The sequence below is a fragment of the Haematobia irritans genome, chromosome 2, assembly GCF_050003625.1.
Source record: "Haematobia irritans isolate KBUSLIRL chromosome 2, ASM5000362v1, whole genome shotgun sequence".
NCBI lineage: Eukaryota > Metazoa > Arthropoda > Insecta > Diptera > Muscidae > Haematobia > Haematobia irritans.
Window position 1 is genome coordinate 78,629,551 of NC_134398.1, and position 21,557 is coordinate 78,651,107.

Genomic DNA, 21,557 nt, shown 5'->3' on the forward strand with positions numbered 1-21,557 from the left:
ATGCTCTTTTGTAGTATATTATTGATGTTTTGTTAAACTTAACAATTAGTGTTGTTTTGACAAATTTAATGATACAAAAACTGCTCAACCAAAAATTACGCTGCGCCCCTCTCTCTGGAACCTCGTGCTGGCCCCTAGGGGGACGCGCCCCCATTTGGGAAGCTCCGACTTAGACAGTCAACCTGCAATAAAATCCTTGGACTCTGTATTCCTTAACTCGAAAACGGCCATCGACTGCCTAAAAATCTCGAGATAGCTGAGCAGTACAATATTCACCTAATATGGGAAAATACTGGGAGACTCCGAAGCGGATGGGTTGGCAAGGCTAGGAACTTCCTTCCATAATGCAGGGGAATTAGAATCTCTGGCTTGCAGCTCTTAACTTAAGCAGTCTGCTAATGTTTTTGTACTAATCTGGTTGGTTCAACAAAAGAACTTGTTTTGTATTCGTACTATTATTTATTTAAAATTGCACGAATATAATTTATTGTAATCGTTAGTACACTAGAAAACTATAAATTTTGTGCCCTCGTATTTAAAGTAAATTTGTATAAAGTAATTAGTAATTAATAAAAATACTTTTAAAGTCCTAAATACCCATGGTGTTATGTTAGGGTTCTTCCACTATGTGTTTGTCTTTAAATACTTCACGTTGTTGTCAATAGTGTTTATATTTGGGTTAACGAACAGAAGAGCTAACAATTTTTTCTTGTTGATCTTATTGTCAAGTTTTAATTTACGCCGAATTTCCATCCGCAATCATCAGTTTCTTCATGGTATTCAGTCACAACTATAAGGGATTCCCTGCTCCGGACTCAAACTCGTTGTGTCTTTTACTTTGTCGTCATATCACACGTTTCTTATTAAATTTGCCTGTACGAGAGCTCATATCCTTGTGATAACGAAGGAATGTAATGACGTACCTGTTCCTAGAAATGTGCGTGATGATGCTGTGTGTATGTTTTGTGTTTCCGTTTCCTTGATGAGTTTTTGACTTTTCAGATGTTTACGAAACGGGAGGATTTGTTTAGAGTAAAATTATTTTAGGCTAACATACACTTCTAAATTTATTGAGAATGCTTTACTTGAACTTTTGGAATTTAAGGTTTGCCCTACGTGATGTCCCAAATGGATTTATTTTAATGAACCTTGGTGCAATATAATCTAATTAACTGTATTAGGCTAAATATTTAACGAACTAAAATTTTGTTCGGTATTAAAAATTCTGGTCGCAAATGGAATAAAATGTGCACTTTGAATATTGGCAGTGTAGCAGCTAAACGCTGCTACATCTATTGGTATTGATCAAATTCCCATTGATTCCAATCTGCTACCCATATTGTTCACTATTGAGTTGGTCTGGTTGGTAGGGAGGAAATTTGTCATTTTCATTATTCCGTCGCAAATATTACGGTTCCTATCGTTGTATTAATGATGACTCGTTATATTGTTGATGTCTGATCGTTGTATTTATGACGAAAATCCAACCGTTATATATTTTATATTATTTGAAGACGTATTTACAAAGCACTATTATTTGACATACTTGTTTTAACGCTACATTAATGGTCAGGAAAATCAGGTACATGCTTTTCTCGGCCATGTAATTAATTCAAACTCTGTCATTTAAACAATAGAACAGTTTGCGGCATTTGCAATTTAAATCACACCTTAAGAAGTAAACGGCTGTTGAAATGGTGGACATCAGAGATATGACGAGTCCATGTTAAATTCATCGCTTTGCATCAATTTTCACTACTTTTTTGGCGATGCTTTTTTTTTTGCTGAGTTATTAAAATGGAGGAAATATTGGCGTATTGGAGAAATTTTAACTAAAACATTATAAGTTCTACAAATTAAAATAAAGTTAAATTGGCTTTAGTGTCCCTTTCTTGAATGTAAATTTAAAAGGGAACCCATCACGAGAGAAAACATAGGTTTACATTAAAAATAATAATATACTCTGTAAAACATAAGATTTCATGTCCTCAAAATACGAATACCACTTTTGCTTAGCATAGAAGACCCATTTGTCTGATATACATTTTTTTATTATCCAGATGTCAATAAGCTTTTCAATGATGTCGTTTTGTTAAGAGATTCGACTTCAAATTGGGTATCCCAACATAGAAAATGTAGAAAATGTAGTTTGACTAAAGTCAACTTGGATTTAATAACTCTGAAAAATTCTATGAAATAAATGAAATTGCCTTTTTTGTACCATGATTACAAAGCACAAAAGCGTTCAAAAATAGGAGAAGTCAAGTCTGAATTTAGAAATTTAAGTTGTCGTTAAAGGACTTCCGTAGCACATCAGGGAAAAATCTGAAAAAAAGAAAAAAATAAAATTTGTTTTCAAGAACCAAGTTCCTAAAATCCAAATTTAAAAGAAAATTGTGGCTATAATGTATCCTTATGATAATTCTCCGCTTCTTTAGGTCGGAAACAAAACCAAAACCATTCGTATAAAGACAAAATCTTTGGAACCGAGCATGCTTTTCCTCAGTGTACGTACTATAATTTTGACCGCAACGCTACGGCTTGATTTAATTAAACTTCATCTTTGTGTGCACGTGAAGCATATAATGTTTTGTGAAAGTTTACTTGATTTTAATATTTTTGCGTACGTTTGTTAAATAAACTAAACAAGGGTACAATTTATACACAAATTAAGTATTTGCCAATTTCGTATTTCACTCGAACAGTTCAGAACTTTTTAAAATTTGTAAATTTTGCCACAAATGCGTCCATCTTGAACTTAATATGCCCCTAAAGACATTTTTACAATATTCAACTCAATTTTTTTAATCCAAACTACGAAATTTTCTTTAACATGTGAAAAAAATAATTATGTCTAATAAATTTTCTTGAATCTGTTGTAAAATATTTAAATATTTACCCAGCAACGAAAAAACGCAGCTAAAAAAGCTATGAAAATGTTCAATAAACTTTTTAATGATGTCGTTTTGTAATTAAGTGATTCCACCTAAAATTGGGTATCCTAACATGAAAGAAATTTTTGGATCAGGAAGTGGCTCAGAAGCAATGCATCATCTTTTTAAACATCCGCTAAAATACTAGCTAAAATTTTATCGCAAGAAATGGATTGGTACACTTTTCAAATATGTTTTTGGAAATTTCTATTATGTTATTTTATTTGTCCTTGTTGTGTTTTATAAACAGTAAAGTTGAGAAAATTTGAATTTATTAATAAAACTTCTTGTGAAGTGAAAATTAAGTCTATCTCTAGAAGAGCTTTTTTGTATGTACTTTAAATGTAATGATTTAGGAAAAACATCCAAATTTCTTTGCTGGGTTATTTTTGTGATATCGGCGCGACATCGGTGTATAGGTCATTTAAATTCCCGCTTTCCCGGTAATTAAGTGCGGGATTTTTTTCAATATTTTATATATAACAGACGGTTTTATATGGCAAATGACAGTTGAAATCTAGTTGAAGTGGTTTTTGGAAGTATAATGTGAATGACTATGGTACCAAGTAGTAGTAGTTGACTTGTGGGACATACATAGTCGTAGGTTCTAGCCCAGATTCTAACGGGCTCCCAATTGTTAAAAAGAAGGTTGCTCTTCCTAATTTATGATTGTCATATATCTCTAAACCAGCATTCCGATAAACTGGTAGACTGAGTAAACCTTTATAAAGGTAAAATGTCCCTTATGTAACCCATATTTGCAATTGCATGATTTCAAAATTTCATAATTATTGCAAGATGTTTTAATGAAATATGAAAATTCTAACCTTTATTAAAATAGTTATTTTAATTTCAAGCTTATACCTCATACACATTAGGCTCGAAATCTATTAAAAATTGATTTTAAATCCCTTATTAATTAGGGCAAATGACAATTAACCCTTTCGGCAAATGACAGTTAACCCTTTCGAAAGTTGCCTGTGGGCAACCTTTTGTGTTTTGATACTCACTGTTAGCGTTGTTTTTGTTTTTGTTGATAAAACTGTAACGGTATCGAAAGCTTCATGTGGTTTCTTCAAGTTGAATGAAAAGTCAACTAATTTGCTTGTCAATTAACAAAAATTTTATTTTTTAAAAAGAGGTTTTTATACATGTGACTTTTTTCAAAAATTACAACTAAAAAGTTGAAAGTTTTTATTAAATCTGTTGTAGTACATGTCAAATTAAATATTTCTGGAATTCAAATCTTAGATTTGCAAAAAAGCAACCGATGAGAAATTTTTAAAATTGAAAAGTTGCCTGTGGGCAACTTTGGGCAATTGTGGTAGTAAAATTACATATTTTTGGACATAAGACCTAGGGAAAAAAGGTTTGAAAAATAATGATTTTGACTTCGATTGGGATGTCCCAGTGACGAGAAATGCGGCGATGATGTGGAAAACATATCTGCAGTGCAGGGGGGGAATTTGGAAGGAATCGTAAAAATGGAGGAAGCCATAGATATCGACCTTCTTCGCAACGTACTAGTGGATTAGCACGAATATTGGCGCTTTATTATACATTGGGGTTTTACACCGCCAGCTAAATTGGCATGGGTTCAAAACAAAAAAAAAAAACAAAACAAAACATTTTCGTGAGTCACGCATGATTCAAGCGAAGCCGTGAATGAAATTTAAACAAAATCTCCTGAATGTGCGTGAGCGGGACAAAACAAAAATGTGTGGCGCGTGAACGTGAGTAAAAAGCAAATTGTGTTCGTGATTGTGAGTGAGTAAACTTTCTCCGAAATCACACTCCCGATAAAAATTCACTTTCACGATCCAACTCACGCTCACGATCCAACTCACGCTCAAGATAATATTCACTCACGATAAAGTTCATGTTCACGATAAAATTCACACTCACGGTAAAACGGAGACACAAAAAGTCAAAATCAAAGTCAATTTAAACTCGACCTCACCGATTTTAATCACCTTTACTTATTTACTCACGCTTAATGATTTCAATAGCGTGAGTCATGAGAAATTTCGGGAATTACGAGAATTTTATTGAGCCACGAGAATTGTCGTGTTCCGAAAATATTCATGAATCACGAGATTTGTCGTGAATTACGAAAATTGTCGTGAATCGTGCGAAAGCGTGAGGCATGAACGTTGTTCATGTGTGAGCGTCCGCGAGTATGACTTTTCATTTCGTGAATTGGAGTGAGCGTGAATTCCTACCCACATGGCGTGCGTGAGTACAAATATATATTCGTGAATGTGTTTGAGCGTGTGTGAAATTCCACTCACGCGCGCATCTAAGTATATATATACGAAATCCAATAAAACGTAATACGTCTATCATTACAAAACAAACTATTTTGTAGTCACAATTGCCCACAGGCAACATTCTCCACCGCCTATACGAATGGGAGTGGCAACCCGAAATTTTGGCTAGACCCTTCTTAAATGACTTCAACATGATTAAAAGTAAAAAAAAATTTGCGATACCTATAAAAATTCGGGGTCGAAAGGATTAAAATCTAGTTAAAGTGGATTTTGGAAGTGTAATGTGAATGAGGTATTAGGCGTGTTTCCCTTTTGGGAAGATTGAACGAATATATGCATATAGTGACCCCGTTTTACGATGGTGAAATCGAAATAAGTTTCTTTCATTTCAAAACAGTTCTTTAATGTTCAAAAAATCCCTCTATACTAATAGTGTGCTTCCGAAAACTATACCCAAAGATACTGTCTTAACCTTTGTAATTTTTTTTTTACTTACAAAATATTTGGTATGTTAGTACGATTTATGTAAGAGATTAACCCTTGTGTATGTGATAACACTGGAAGCGATACCAGCGTGATGAGGTCCCGTGGGACCTACAATAAAAAAAAGGATGGTAGAGAGGTTATCCCTACGATATTTTTCGATCATTTACTGTAGGTGGACTCTTCTACAATGCACAAATTGCATATATAAACATTTGGTTGTAAATATAGAGTTTTATTTAATTTTTAATAGGATACAGATAATGTTAAAAATTTTGATTAGTATACTAGTGGCCCTGATGTTGGACGCAGGCGTGGTACCTATAAAAATCCTTATACGTACCAAGCAACACTATATTGTTTTTGTAGTTGAATGTTCTTAACAAACTGGTTTTTTTTTTTGTTTTGCTCGCAGTATTATGTGCACAGTGGTTGTTTCAAACTTGGTCCAAATTGAGGCACATCTTGCCAAATTCCAGGAGCCGATAGGTCTGGAAAATGTATAGAAATATAAAAACTTATTTCGACCACGATTTCCATGAAGTTCAAATAACTTTTTTTGCACTTTTACTCACACTATATTGGATATATCAACGGAAGACATAATATTATGTACTACCAAGCAACGAAACCAATGGAAACTTCAAAAATGACAAATTCTTCCAAATAACGGTATTTTCTGAAAGGATGTTAGTGTTATTAATTGTTCCAAATACGAAAATCGCAATATCTTTACACTGCTTTTTAAACTGTGCTAAAACCACTAATGTAATTAGTAATAGGTTCCATTGGACCTCATCACGCAGAATCGCACTAAACTTTTTCAAATACCTATAAAAACCGATTTAATGATTCAATCACATAAAAATTTAAAGTTTTCAACTTAAAACACTTCAGTACAAGAAGTCATAAACCACCAAGCTGAAATTCATATAAAAGATAAAGTTATGTATGAATAAAAATCAAAAAGGTCCAGCGGGACCTCATCACGCACAGAAGGGTTAACAAAGTATATATTGGTAGTCGTCCAAGTAGCGCCTTATAACCATAGGCGATTTCTAATTTATTCAAGTGTTTAAATGTATGCCACATCAAAACAGGTTTCCCTTTGACCGGGTTCCCGGGAAATTCGAACCAAATTCCCGCTTTCCCGGGAATGCAAAAAGTCCGGGAAAAAGAAAAGAAAACCCTATTTGTAATCCAACACACTATCCACTGGGCTACGTAGCTGTTATAGTCATCAATAGAAAATTATCGTTATAAGTTATATTTATTAGCATAGCATGCGGCATCCACGAGCCGATTAAACAAATTTTATTTTACAGAAACATATATTCATTTGGACACCATGGAGCAGTGGTTGGTACGTCCGCCTTGCATACCAAGGGTCCTGGGTTCGATATTTTACATATATTTCAGATATGTTCGGAAGATTCCGAAAAGGTGTTCAACATTACATACTACTATATTACATTTTAACTATGAAACTGTAAAGTGTATCTTATTAAAGACTTAAAGTCAGAAAAGAATATTGCTTGATATAAATGAAATAGAGTGTGGTGTTGTTTCAAAAATATTTTTTTTATTGAAAAATAAAAATTTTGTAACAAACGAATTGTTTTGGTGATCAAATTTTCGAAGAAATTCAAAAAACAAAAGAAAAACGTTTTCGGTACCCGTTTTCCAAACGATTTTTTTTTTGCGTGTGGATCCGGAAGTGGCAGAAGCGATTAATGTTATGTGGGCTTATCATAGGACGGATGTCCACCATTTCAACAGTCTTGAGGTGTGATCCGAATTCAATGTTTTATATGTGAATTAAAAATTGTGGTGTTATTTTTTTTTCGAAATAAATAATTTTTATATATTTTTACGAGCATTTTAAAACTTATCTGAAACGTTTGACGTCAAATATTTTCAAAAATTTCCAATTTTTCTAGAATCGAATCAGGTAAAATTGTACGACAACGTTTAAATAATTACCAAAACCATTTTAATAATTCTTCTCGGTTTTTAATCTATTTGAAACAAAAAAAGTTAAAATTATCCATTAAAAATATAAAAAAGTGATTTTTATAAAATAGAATTAGAAAATTTTCGTATGTAGTTAAGATAAAGAAAATCTTTGGTAGGATATTTTTGGAAGTACTCTTAAAGTTGTGGCTTTATAACAGCTTCCCTTTTTTGCTGGGTTTTTCTAAAAGTAACCTAGATTTTCTAAAATTAACAAACGTTTTTCTTCATGGTGGGATCACTGTTTTTGAATGTGGAACATGTTTGAGATCATCTTAGTCCGCCTCTGCGTGTATATAATGAGGAAATGTTCTGGTCCCATAAAGCTTTGATAAAAGGTGTAATTCAAAATGGAATACTTTCTCAAATTACCATTGATTGGAATTAACCTATGATATGCACCCAGAATAGTCCAATAAAATGAACTGTATTTAATGCTTCATAATATGAATTCGTTATTCCATAACCAGCTTCGTTCAATAATGTTTATGCAGCAGCGGAAATTGATTCTTAGTCTGAAAACCAAGTACTTTCACAAGAAAGGCGTATCGTGGGGAAACATTGTCTGCCGGTTAGTATGTGTGCGTACCACCAAACACTCTCCAATAAAAGTTACAAATGGAGACATCATTTCCCTCGATTATTTCCAAGTAGATATTTTTTTTCTGTTGAATTCATTCTCTCTACCTTTGTCGCTCTCCTCTCCAAGTACCTTCAAGTGGCGTTGACTTTTAACATTGAAAATATGAACTAAAAAGTCAACAACTACAGTAAGAACTGGCGGTGTAAGAGGAGCATCGGAAGGCAACACAGTCTGCTTGCTTTTGTGTTCTATTTGTCAAGGAGCTCTACTTGTGGCGAGTCATCAGTTTAGGCAAAGAGGTTGGCCGGGGGTGGTTTCAAGTGTACTTTGGCTTATTTGAGTAGTGAAGCGGAAATAAACTTTTAAAACGCAATAAAACTTTTGTACTGACTGCTGAGTACTTATGGCGTTGCCAAAAGAACCTTATTCCTTTTCCATTTCAGCTTTGGTTCATCCCAGCGATTTGTTTTCGCCGTTTGTCGTCACTGATCAACATAAGTGTCCATGCTATTATACCCCTGCCTAACAGCCAGTTAGTCTGTTGCCTTGGGTCGTACTTGGCCTGCGAATGAATACTCCCCTGAAGTCGGAACCATCTCCTACGAATTTCTCGAGGGTTTTTGCAAAAATGTTTTGTTATTTATTTTACACCTTCTTTGGGCGAATCAAAAGTTTTGCCGGAGTTTGTAAAACAGAACTGTTGGAGGAAGAAAGTGGCAGAAGTGGAAAAGTTTATGAACACCTGATTTCCTTAAACGAAATAAACAAAAAAGGGCTAATTTGTTAAAAATGCAAAGTCGGAAATGTTTTCTTTATTTGTGAACTGCCAAAGTTTAGAATCTTTGGCAAGAAATATGCAGCTTTTCTGGATATATAATATGTTCCATTAAGGGAGGATTCGCTTAGATTAGGATAATCAACAATCACGGCAATAGGTTTTTGCATGCTACACCATTATTAAGTGAAAATGCATATATTTCAGTAATTTCGACAGAAATAATTTTGTATATAAGATTGGACATTGGCCTCCTTTATTGACAGAGCAAATATTATTGAGAGAGCAAATATTAACATGTAGATGGATAAGATAACACTGAAAAAACTTACACGTTTCCAAAGATGTTATCTTTACACTAATGACTTTGTTAGTGATTCCCGGATGCAAAGAATTGTAACAAGGGTGAATTTACGACAAAATTTTATTTCTAAATTCCGTTTTTTCCAAATTCAGCTTGTTTAACTAAAAAGTCTTTAAAATAAACTATTGAAACACACCTTCAATTTTTTAATACGATTTAGCTTTATGGTTAAATTACAAAAAACCGTTGAGTAAAAGATTTCAATTACATTGAAGATTTGTTACCAATGCACTATGGCTGAAATCGCAATTTTAGCGGCAAAAAGCCAAATCTTACACTTTAAATTTTTAATATTTTCTAAATGGGGTTTACTAACGAACATATTGATAGTAAAAAAATCAAAATAAATTGTAACTGTTGGCAACCCTGTTTATGCACAAACAGCCGTTAATAGGGCTGTTTTCTTTTTGCACTGGATGTAACATTTGTATGGGCTATCCAGAACATCGTTGCACTGGTGTTCTATCCAGAACATCTCATCAGTGCAAGTCGCGCCGATGTTGCCAGATTGTATTTGGATAAAGTGACGCTTCTCTATTCACAATAGCAATTTATTGTGACTATTTTATCGAAAAACATGAAATTCAAAGTGATACAGTGTCATAAATAATCGCAGCAGTAAATGTTTATTACTAATTGAAGCATTTCATACATTAAAAATGCAAGATTTCACTTCTTTTCTATGGTTGTTTTTAAACAGCTGATGACAGTGTTGCATATTTTTGGAGATGTCCTGGATAAACGAGTACTCTGTTTTATTTTAGTCCTTAACGGCTTAGCATATCCAGTGCTAAAAAAAACAGCCCTAATGTAGACAAAACTTTTAATAGGTGGTAACAAGAGTAAAGCAGCGCAATTTTTGTAAAATTAAAAACTGTTTTTTTAAATAAATATTTTTATAAAAAAATATGTAAATATGAGTTCTAATACTCAAGGTGAGTAGTTTGAATATATACAAATGGAATTTGCTAAATGTTTCTATTTCGTAGTTATTTTGATGGTTTTTTGTGTACTTTTTTGTGACATTTTGAAAAGTTTTATCGTTTTTCGTGGAGTAAAACTAAAAATGTTTTGAAGTGCCGTTGGAAATTTTTACATGGATAGTTTGTAGAAATCTCCAGTTTTATGCCATGGCAAAACTGTCTGCTTTTCCCTGCTAATGAATGAATGATTTTTTTCAGAAAAAAAATTTAAAATTAAAAATTTTGGAATCTTTGAGTTTTTGTTGGCAATTAAGAGAAATGATTCGATTTATATTATAGGAATTACATATTGAAGTCTGACGGTTTGAGATATGAATAACTCCTTTGCCTGTGTAGTCTTGGCAGCAAAAAAGACAAAATTAAATTAAAAAAGTTTTGGGTCTTCATGTTGAAAAGCCGAAATCAAATGGCAGTGGAAACGGTGATGAAAAGCATTTTTCACACGAAAGAGAGAAGAGAATTTTCTGGCAAGGACCTTTTGGAAACTTTTACTGGTATTAGCATTGGTTTTTAAAACATTTACACCCAATATTAATTGCTTTCTCCTCGGAATTTGAAAATAGTACTCAAAAGTCTCATCATCATTGCATTAAAACTAGTGAAATATTTTTCACAACATGAATGGTCCCCGATGTCTGCCACAATATACAAAATATTAGTATATTTATCTCAAATAAACGAGGTTTCAGTAGTAACAGTAGATTTCCGAAACAAGTGTTATAAAAAAACCGAGGAGGTACCGCTCGTAAGAATTCGAGAGTGCACAATATACTTCACATTCATCTCAGAGGTATGGATAGCTCTGGCTCATATATTTCTTATTTAAGTTTTAAAATGCTTGGATTACAAAAAAAAAAAAAAAATAAAACTGTTTAAGTTCAAATTCGTATGGTCAAAATTTATTCGTTAGATGGGGACTTAGAATATTGTAAAATGACAATTTCCCCCTCGTTAGAAAATGTACCCTAAGCTCTGGATGCAGCTCTGTGCTTTCAGCACAATTCGTTACATTTTTCTAACGAGTCGCGCCATTACCGTCTTGCGTCGTCTAAGTTTTTGTTATTATTCGTTACTGGATTACGTCCGTCCAACGATTGTTTTGTAAAAGGTAAATTAATCCCCCAAAAAATTCAATAAAATTACGTTTTATTGAAAAGAAAAACTAAATCCTTGTGTTTTTATTTATTTTATTTCTCGGTGCTACGCATTCAAAAACAAAAAAAATCGCAAAAAATATTGTTAAGGAGTAATCGTATGAACTTTGTGTGAGCTAGAAAGTTGTACATAAATATATATTCTTATTGTTAAGGAGTAATCGTATGAACTTTGTGTGAGCTAGAAAGTTGTACATAAATATATATTCTTACCTTGTTTGGTAACATTTTCAAAAATTCATGAGCTGTAGAAGGAAAACCGAAGAAATCGTTGAAAAATTGCCATTTTTCGACTTTTTTCGTTTTGAGCACAGGGATGAATATTTTCCGACTTAATATATTCAGCATTTTTGTTTGCCTAGTCAAGAGCTACAAATGCTAGTAAAAAATATGGGAAACATTTAAATCTGAAGCAATTTTTAGGAAACTTTGCAAAAGTGTTTTTATCAGTCGATAGCTCTGTATTAGAAATATAGGAACATTTATGTCATTCATACAAGTTTTCGACTTAGCTACAAGGAAAATGTGTGTATTTTGACCATTTTTTCCGAAATAAGAAAAACAGCTATATCTAAATCTGAACCGATTTCAACCAAATTTAGCACGCTTAGCTACAATATTAATTCTACACCCTGCACAAAATTTAAAGCAAATCGTGTATAATTGGATCTGTGATAAGTTAAGTGGTTCAAAACATATCGATGCAATAAGGGAAAATTTTTAACAAAAAAAAAATCATGTTTTACAGTGACCCTTTTCCGCTGGAAAATTACAACCATTGAAAAAACCGTCCGGTTTCTCTTCATGCGTCTTCTATGCTAAGCAAAATTTGCATTCGTATTTTAAAGACATGAAATCTTTAACTTCACGATAATATTTCTTTCAGTGCACGATTATTTGTCATCTCAATAACTTTGATCGGCCTAAAAATATGCCTACCACAAATATTGATTTTAGACCCCACCGATTTTTGATAATATTTGGTACAGGATGGTTTTTGGGCACAAGGACGAACGCTATTTAGATCCCATATACAGTGCTGTTCAAAACAAAACCAACTAGCCCTACCATGAACTTAATCTTGGTATATCTCCCATAATAATAACTTTATTGTTTCGCTTCCACTTAAAAAATAATCGTTATGGAGTGCTATTTCCAAATTCTAATTGGGAAAATGAATGGGCTGTTATTAAAAATTGACATTTACCGAAAGGTAAAGAATCGTATGATTTGACCTGTTAAAATTTTTTGCAACTACCTAGCACCCTGTAATATTTTCTTCTTTAAGGGCATTATATTTTGTAAGGACCTATAAGAAGAGAGATTGAATGTATAAAAAGGGCATTGCACGAATATCGTTAAGTTCATTGCCTAATTTGGTCGTCATAGGCCATTATGCCCTATTTTTGAATAATTCGACAAAATTACCGGCAATAAGCATAACCAACACAATAAAAAACAAATTATCGATGATTTTAAAGTTTGGGTATCACAAAAAAGAATTTCGGAAGAGTACAATAACATATGCAAAAACCAACTGCGTCTCGAGTTATAACCAGTGGATGCACCAAAACTGTACACTGGGGTAGAAGAAAACCTAAGACTACGCCAAAAGAAGATCATATAATCAAAAGAACTATGCAACAATTCAAACAAATATTATCCAAAGAAGTCAAAAATCAAATTGGGTATATTAACCATAACGATCAGATGTAGAGCATTAGAGTCGGAGTGCAATTATACTAAAATATCGAAAATCACTTATTGCAAAGAAAACTAGGTTAGCGAGCCTTAAATTTTCACAAAAATACCTTGAATGGCCTCAGGAGCAGTGGATATGTGCTATATTTTCCTACGACTCAAAATTTAACTTGCATGGATCGGATGGTACGAAGGCTGCAAGGAAAGCCATAATCCAAGAGATGGATGATTTTTAAAAGTTACGTCAAATGCCATCAGCATGGATTATTCAGCGCGATCATGACCTCTAGGACAGCCGTTTGGGATAGAAAAGGAGACGATGCCTTAGTGTAGTATAATATAGTCGGCTACGCTCGGCTATAGACTTTTTTTATTTTTTTTTTTCAATAAATATTGTTTTATCATTTACCTGGGCTCCAAAACAGCAACAACAACAGGAATTGTAGCCAAAGTGCATGATATGGTATAAAATGATCGACGAATAAAAGTGCGTGAAATTGCTAATATCATGGGCATCTCAAATCATCGAGTCCATTTAATTTTGCATGAAGAACTAAAGATGAAAAACGCTTTCTGCAAGATGAGTGCCGCATTTGTTAACAGTCGATCAAAAACGCATAGGAATGAACATTTTCAAGCTTGTTTGGATCGTTTTAAGCAAAATAAAATGGATTTTAAGCGTCGTTTCATAACTGTTGATGAGACATGGATCCACCACTATACTCCAGAGACAAAAGAACAATCGAAACAATGGACTGAAGCTGGAGGAAGTGCCCAAAGAAGGCAAAAACAATTCAATCGGCTGGTAGGATTATGGCAACGGTTTTTTGGGACTTCAAAGGTAATTTATTGATTGACTATCTGCAAAAGTGTAAAACAAGAATCCTTTTGGATCAATTAAATGTAAAAATTCGAGAAAAACATCCTGGCTTACACATAATTTTTCATCAAGACAACGCACCAGCATACAAGAGTGTTTTAACAATGGCTAAAATCAACGAATTAAAGTACGAGTTGCTTGACCACCCACCTTATTCTCCTGATTTAGCTCCCAGTGATTTTTATTTGTTCCCAAATCTAAAAAAATTCCTTGCTGGCAAGCGTTTTACCTCAAATGAAGATGCAATTACAGTTGTAAACCAGTTGAAGACCTTGAGGAAAACTATTTTAATCAAGGGATAGAATTGCTAGAAAAGCGTTGGACTAAGAGTATTGAAGTTTCAGGAGATTATATTGAAAAATAAAAATATTTTTTAAAAACTCTATTCTCTTTCATTGATGGGCTAAGAAGTTTCCAAACCGCCCTCGTAGATATCATTTCACCATTGTAGTGGTGTGATAATTGGCTTTGTATTACGTGCGCAATTTCTTGGTTTCGCTTAGGTCGATTCTTTACAACGTTTATTTGGCGATATGCCTAGGTGACCAATCCGGGACTATTTGGACGTCAAAAAATGTGTGATCAAATTGGTACCTGTGCACACTTGTGTATGGCGGCGATGGTGGACTCATCAGGGTGACCCGTAGCATAAGAGTTACGGCCACCCCAACATTCGTAATATAAACATACAAACATTATTACCTATATGAATATATGTATGCCACCCCAACATCCGTAATATAAACATACAAACATTCTTACTTATATGTATGTATGTACTCTTGCATATTGACATGTGCTTCCACTGCAATCAAAGCCAATCCTATAATTCTATTACATCAAACGACTTACTTTCATTCTACCTTTATTGCAAATGCAACACTTTTCTTTCCACAACCCAAACAACATTGGAACGGCATCACTTCGATTGCAGTTGACCATAATTTGCTAACACAAGTATTTCGACAAATAAATTCCCGGTAATCAGTCTGGCCAAATGTTAATGTTCTATTTTTCATTCTTGATTTATCCATATAAATAAGACTCATATTTTGGAGATATAATCAGTATTCATTTTGCTCATAATTGCGCATTACCGCAATTCAATAAAGAGTATTCATAAAATAAAATAATGTTTTATTTTTCTTAAACAAAAATAATAACATCATATCTCATAAGGTCTCTCCTTATTTCTATTACGTATATATTATTAATGTATATATTGATGTTCATTACCTGTATGAATAGAAATCAAAAAACTTAGATTCAAACCTCACCAGAAAAAAAAACTTCATCGGAAGTGGACAAAACTTGATGGAAGATCCCGGGATGCGCTTAGAATGGATGGTTTGAGGAACAACTTCCATTTTTTTTTTGCTAGAATATCCAATGAACACGGTTCTGACAAAAACATTTTAATGGTCGCATGTGTTCGTCACAATCATAAAGTCGCTAACTATGTTGTTATGAAATAGTACATCAAAAAAATGCAAATTCTGTATTCACCAAGTGTCAAGCTCATTCCGTATAGACAAAAAACAACTTAAACTGAAAAATTTTATACTATTACGAAAATGAAATTCATTTTGAGAAATTCTGAAGAGTTGTATGTGCTTTGCTGCAGTGTATTTGAAAATTCTACCCCCTTTCAAGTTTGTCATGGCCATCCATGGGCATTTCATTTTATTTTTGCAGCAGATTTGCATTTTGATAATCAAAAAACAATGAGGACTTGTAAATAAGGATATTCGGAATTGCTTTACACCGACGTGATACAAACCTTTGAGCAGAGGGAGATATCATACCGGACGTCATCACAAAAAAAGTTCCATAGCATAACAGTGCTGCAACAGTGGACCTTTTTTTGATTTTCGGTAAATTGAAACAAGTCCCCTGGAAAAGCACTAGTGATACCTCCAGCATTAGCGATAATCAAAAACTTACTACTTGCAGCATTACCATAGATTTAAAAATAATAACTTACCTGTGACACCAAAAGTCGTTCCATTTATCACTACCAGTTATCAAAATCGGTATACTCTCAGCATTACCAAAGTCTTAATAATAATGTGTTAATATTTACAAATAAATCTTGGTGTCGCGTCGCAGACTACGAAACATTTCATGTGAAAAAAAATGTAAGCACGGCTTAAAGAGTATTGTGAACAGTTTCCAAGTTATTCCAATATATGTAGCGGAAGTACCTTAATTTTGGACCTTTATTAGCCATAAGTTATATACTTGAACCTACATAACATTTTGTAACGTTATATAAAAATAAAGAATAATTGAATTGAATTGAATTTTGGACCTAACGGTATATCTCGAATAGTCGAACTGATAGAAAAAACAAACAAGTGCTGATTTGGATTCAGCGACCTCAAAGTAGTAAAAATTTAAATTTAAAATCAACACAAAAAAGTTATATTTTGTTCCCTTGTGTTATTCTTAAAATGTAATGTAGTTGGCTGTTAATGACTTAATGAAATAAAATAAATTATGGTATTATTAAGTATAATTATTAACATAATTGTGCATTTACTTAAAAAGAATATGTAATGTAACGGTAATTCTGAAGATTTGGCAACACACATTTATTTCTATTTTAAGCGTGAAATTAACCCAATTTCGACCAAACACCAAACAGTTTTCAACGGTGGATTATCCCATCTCAGTAATACTGGTGACATTTTGTAATGGTTTCAAAGCTTCTCTAAGTGGTTTGACTTCAATGTGGAACGCCGTTCGGAGTCGGCTATAAAAATGAGGTCCCTTGTCATTGAGCTTAACATAGAATCGGGAAGTACTTAGTGATAAGAGAGAAGTTCACCACTGTGGTGTCACAATGGACTGAATAGTCTAAGGGAGCCTGAAATATCAGGCTGCCACTATACCTAACCTAACCTTGATCCATTGTAATAAGTGGTTATTTTTCAGAATTTGGTATATCAGAATAAGTGATTACATATTAGTTGATCATATACTTTATATTCACTACACCCAGAAAAAAGTGCCTTCGAAACTAAAGGAAAAAATGTTTATGAATTTAGTTTAGCCATTTTATTTCCATTAAGTTAAATTTTTGTTGAAAATAATAAAATTTACTTGTTTCAGTAAAAAAATCCTAAACTGTAAGGAGTTAGGAATAGCTCATTAACTAGAATAAGGGATGGAAATTTACTAATACTGTTTTCTTCGCTGGGTATAAGAATTTACTACTGAACAAGAAAATTTTATTCACTGATAACATAGCATTCGTAAAAATAAACAAAATCCGAACTACAACCAAGTTTCCTCAAATTTAGTAAAATTTCTTATACAACGATAATTCTGACTTCTTTTATTATAGAAAGCTTATAATACATACGAATAACACTTAGCAAGAAAAGTATTTTAATTCATTCGAACTAAGAAGTATTCAATCCTTTCAAAGAAAACGCACTTGTTAGGATATAGGAAATTTTCCTATATTTCTTTTATCTACCTGTAATCGATACCTGTCATCGATGTAATCGATATGTTTGGGCGTGGGTTAATTTTTTTGTTGGAATCGCGTTGTTATGGTATACGGAGAGATTGTTGAAAAATAATATAGTAAAATAATATAATGAATAACAAATAAAATATTTGTTATTTTAAATTAGTAAGAAAATTTGTCGTTTTTTTCAAAATTATTGAACACAAATAACAAACAATAAGTCTATCAATGTTCCTAATAGAGTATAAAAAAGAAAATACCAACAGAATAACAACCCCTTCATTTGTCTTCATTTTGGAATCTTCAATTATCAGGTAACATTTATACAGTGACGCTAACATTTTGTGAAAAAATTGGTTTATGATTTATTATATTTGTAGAAATTGAAATTGTAAAAGGAGGACAAAATCGTTACGCTTCCTTCATCTTATTAAAAGTGAAAGGAACAAGAAGAAGAAAATCATTACGTTTTACAGTTGGTAACATTACATGGAAATTGGAAATAGTGGAATAATAAACTAATATTTCAAGGCCACTCGATGCTGTTGATTCTTAACAAATATATTTAATATAATAACAAAACATGTCTTTTATTGAAGAAAAAATTGCCTATATAAATAAATAAAATTGTATTTAAAAACGATGATAAACAGTTCTAATTTTGAAGTAAAAGGTTTACCACAAATATGTAAGATTTGTCCAAATGAATGAAAAAAGTTCAATAAAATCATTCCATATATGAATTCAATTCAGTTAAATTTTTTCATTCTGTAGTATAGTGGTACATAAATATAGGAAAATGTTAACTAATATATGGAATGCATTCTACCAAATTTCTACGAAAATCACACCGTTCAAACAAATAAAAATGTCTTTGGCGCTATACGAAGTTCAACTTTCTTCACAATGAGTTCACAATGAGAAATGGTCATTTCTTTCTGGGTGTACTTGTTTCATGGCCGACGGTATTCCTGTGTTGAAGTACTTTCCTCCTAGGACATGCGTATGTAAATGTAATCCGGAGCGATTCCAATTTGTAAGTGGTTATTACTTTTTGAATAGAATTTATTTATTAATTCTACACACTGAAAAAAAAAGCATGCCCGGTTCCAAAGATTTTGTCTTCACTTTAAAAATTTTGGTATTGATTCCGAGCCAAAGAAGTGGAGAATATAAGTAAGGATACTTTTAAGACACAATTCTCTTTTAAATTTAGGGTTTGTGTTCTTGCTTCTAGGAAGCAAATTTTAATTTTTCGTTTTTTCAGCTTTTTTTCTTCATGTTATCAAAGTCCTTTAAAAACGAGTTAACGACAACTTTATTTTCCAAATTCAGACTCGAATTCCAGTAGAAATTATGTTATGTTTCAAGTAAAAAATGTCTTTAAAATAAAGTGTTGAAAAGCATGTCCTATATTTGAATGATTTTGTAGTCAAGATGCAAAAAGACAACAAATTTAAAGACAATTTCATTAATTTTTAAGAATTATTTTGAATTTTTATAGTCAAGTTGACCTTACCCCAACAAAAATTTTCTTTCATGTTATGATACCCATTTTTAAGTCAAATCACTTAATTATAAGGACAATACGACTTCATTGAAAAGTTTATCGACTTTTGGACAAAGCAAAAACTTTATATTAGAAAAATGCGTCTTTTATGCGAAGCAAAATTTGCATTCGTATTTTAAGGACATGAAATCTTTGGCCTCACGACAATATTTTTTCAGTGTAGGTACAAAAATCCTCACAGACTAAAATGTACATACATACAATTCTTAAGACAATATTATGTGTTAAGCAACATTATAATTTTTCGTTTTAGTGTATCTTTATTTTCTGACAGATCAATGACGCGATAGAACTTATTAAAATGTACACATCACCGACGAAGAGTGTCGTTATTTGCGTAATTAGATTGAAAGTATTTGACTCATTTCGGATTGGTCGAAGGGAAACATTAATATTTATGCTGTGTAAAATAAAATCAGATTTTACTTTTCCTTGCAGCACATTTAAAAGAAATAGAATGTTTAACATTATTCTTCTACGCATTAAGGTAGGTAGTTTGATTAAACTTGCACACACAAAAATAACCGAAAATAAATATTAACAACTTTATTTGTATGTAAAATCTGGTGAAGCTCAACAAATTTGTTCATTGAATGTGAAGCATTTGTTGTTGAAATGTGTTTGTAGATGCTTGACAAAGAAAACATTAGAAACATCCTGACTTTCCAACAAATTGGTTTGTTGAGAAAATAGTCGACAGTTAAACATATGAAAACAAAAATAACAAGAATGATGACTCACACATCGCTGAGAATATTTATGTTACGAATACTAAAAGAAGTATGCGAAGAATACCACGTGCACGTGTATGCTAGCAAGCAAAGAGTTCATTCATGGGAGAATACAGAAAGGTATTTATAAATGTCTATGAAAAATGTATATTTTTCAATTTTGTTGGTTTCTTAACCCTTCGTTGCATGATTTAATTTGAGCAAGGATAAAAATTATTTAGTATGTTAGAATTGTTGTATATGGAGTTATGATACCGTAAACCAATTTTCGTTCGATTCTGATCACTGAAGCAAAAGTTACGTAACATTGCATATATGCAATTTCATGCAGATAATCGATTTCTTTAGTCAACGTTGTTATCTCTATATATCACAGGTAGAGGAGAAAAGTGATGAGATCAAAAATGTTTTAAGTGAACAATTTTATTGATGGTTGGGGAAAATGGAACATTTTTACTAAAAAAATTGTTTTCTCGCCAAACATAAAATGTTTGACAAAATCAGATAGCATGGTTGCGTCAAACATGTTACATGTTCCCCATCGAAAACTAACATTTTACTTCTGAAACATGTTTGAGGTGATCATATTCCTTCTCGGGGTGCAATATTAAAAGTCAAACTCTTGGGATTCTAAATAATTTCTGCCTTTTTTGATGTACAGAGTTCCCCAGTTTTGCATTTAACACAAAGGGATGTGAACTTGGAGAACGCAATCCCATAGATGCGAGACCGTTTGCCGTTTACCATTGCACTGTTCCAAATCTGGGGATCGGTTTATATGGGGGCTATATATAATTATGGACCGATGTGGACCAATTTTTGCATGGTTGTTAGAGACCACATACTAACACTATGTACCAAATTTCAGCCGGATCGGATGAAATTTGCTTCTCTTAGAGGATTCGCAAGCCAAATTTGGGGGTCCGTTTATATGGGTGCTATACGTAAAAGTGGACCGATATGGCCCATTTGCAATACCATCCGACCTACATCAATCACAACTACTTGTGCCAAGTTTCAAGTCGATAGCTTGTTTCGTGCGGAAGTTAGCGTGATTTCAACAGACGGACGAACGAATATGCTCAGATCGACTCAGAATTTCACCACGACCCAGAATATATGTACTTTATGGGGCTTAGAGCAATATTTCGATGTGTTACAAACGGAATGACAAAGTTAATATACACCCATCCTATGGTGGAGGGTATAAAAACCCTTTTGCTGCTTAGGGATTAAACGCACGACCCTTTGTATACAAGGCGCGCTTGCTAACCGTTGATCCACGGTTCCCAACAAATGTATGTTTCTGTTAAATAAAGTTTTGTTTGCATCGGCTCGAGGGCGTCGAAAACTATGCTATATAAATATGACTGTTAGTTAGTTAAATATGACTGATGGCTATAGCGATAATTGTCTTTTGATGACAATAACAGCTACGTAACCGAGAGGATAGTGTGTTGGTTTACAAACTGTATGGTCCACGGGTCGATTCTCCGTCCAGGCGAAAGGTAACATTTATAAAATCGAATCATTTCTTCTATGCTGTTTGTATTACAGAAAAAGGATCTAAGAACTAAACACCTCGTGGAAGTGAAAAAGATGTGAAAGAAGATGCAATTAGTCAGAAAATAAAAAAATT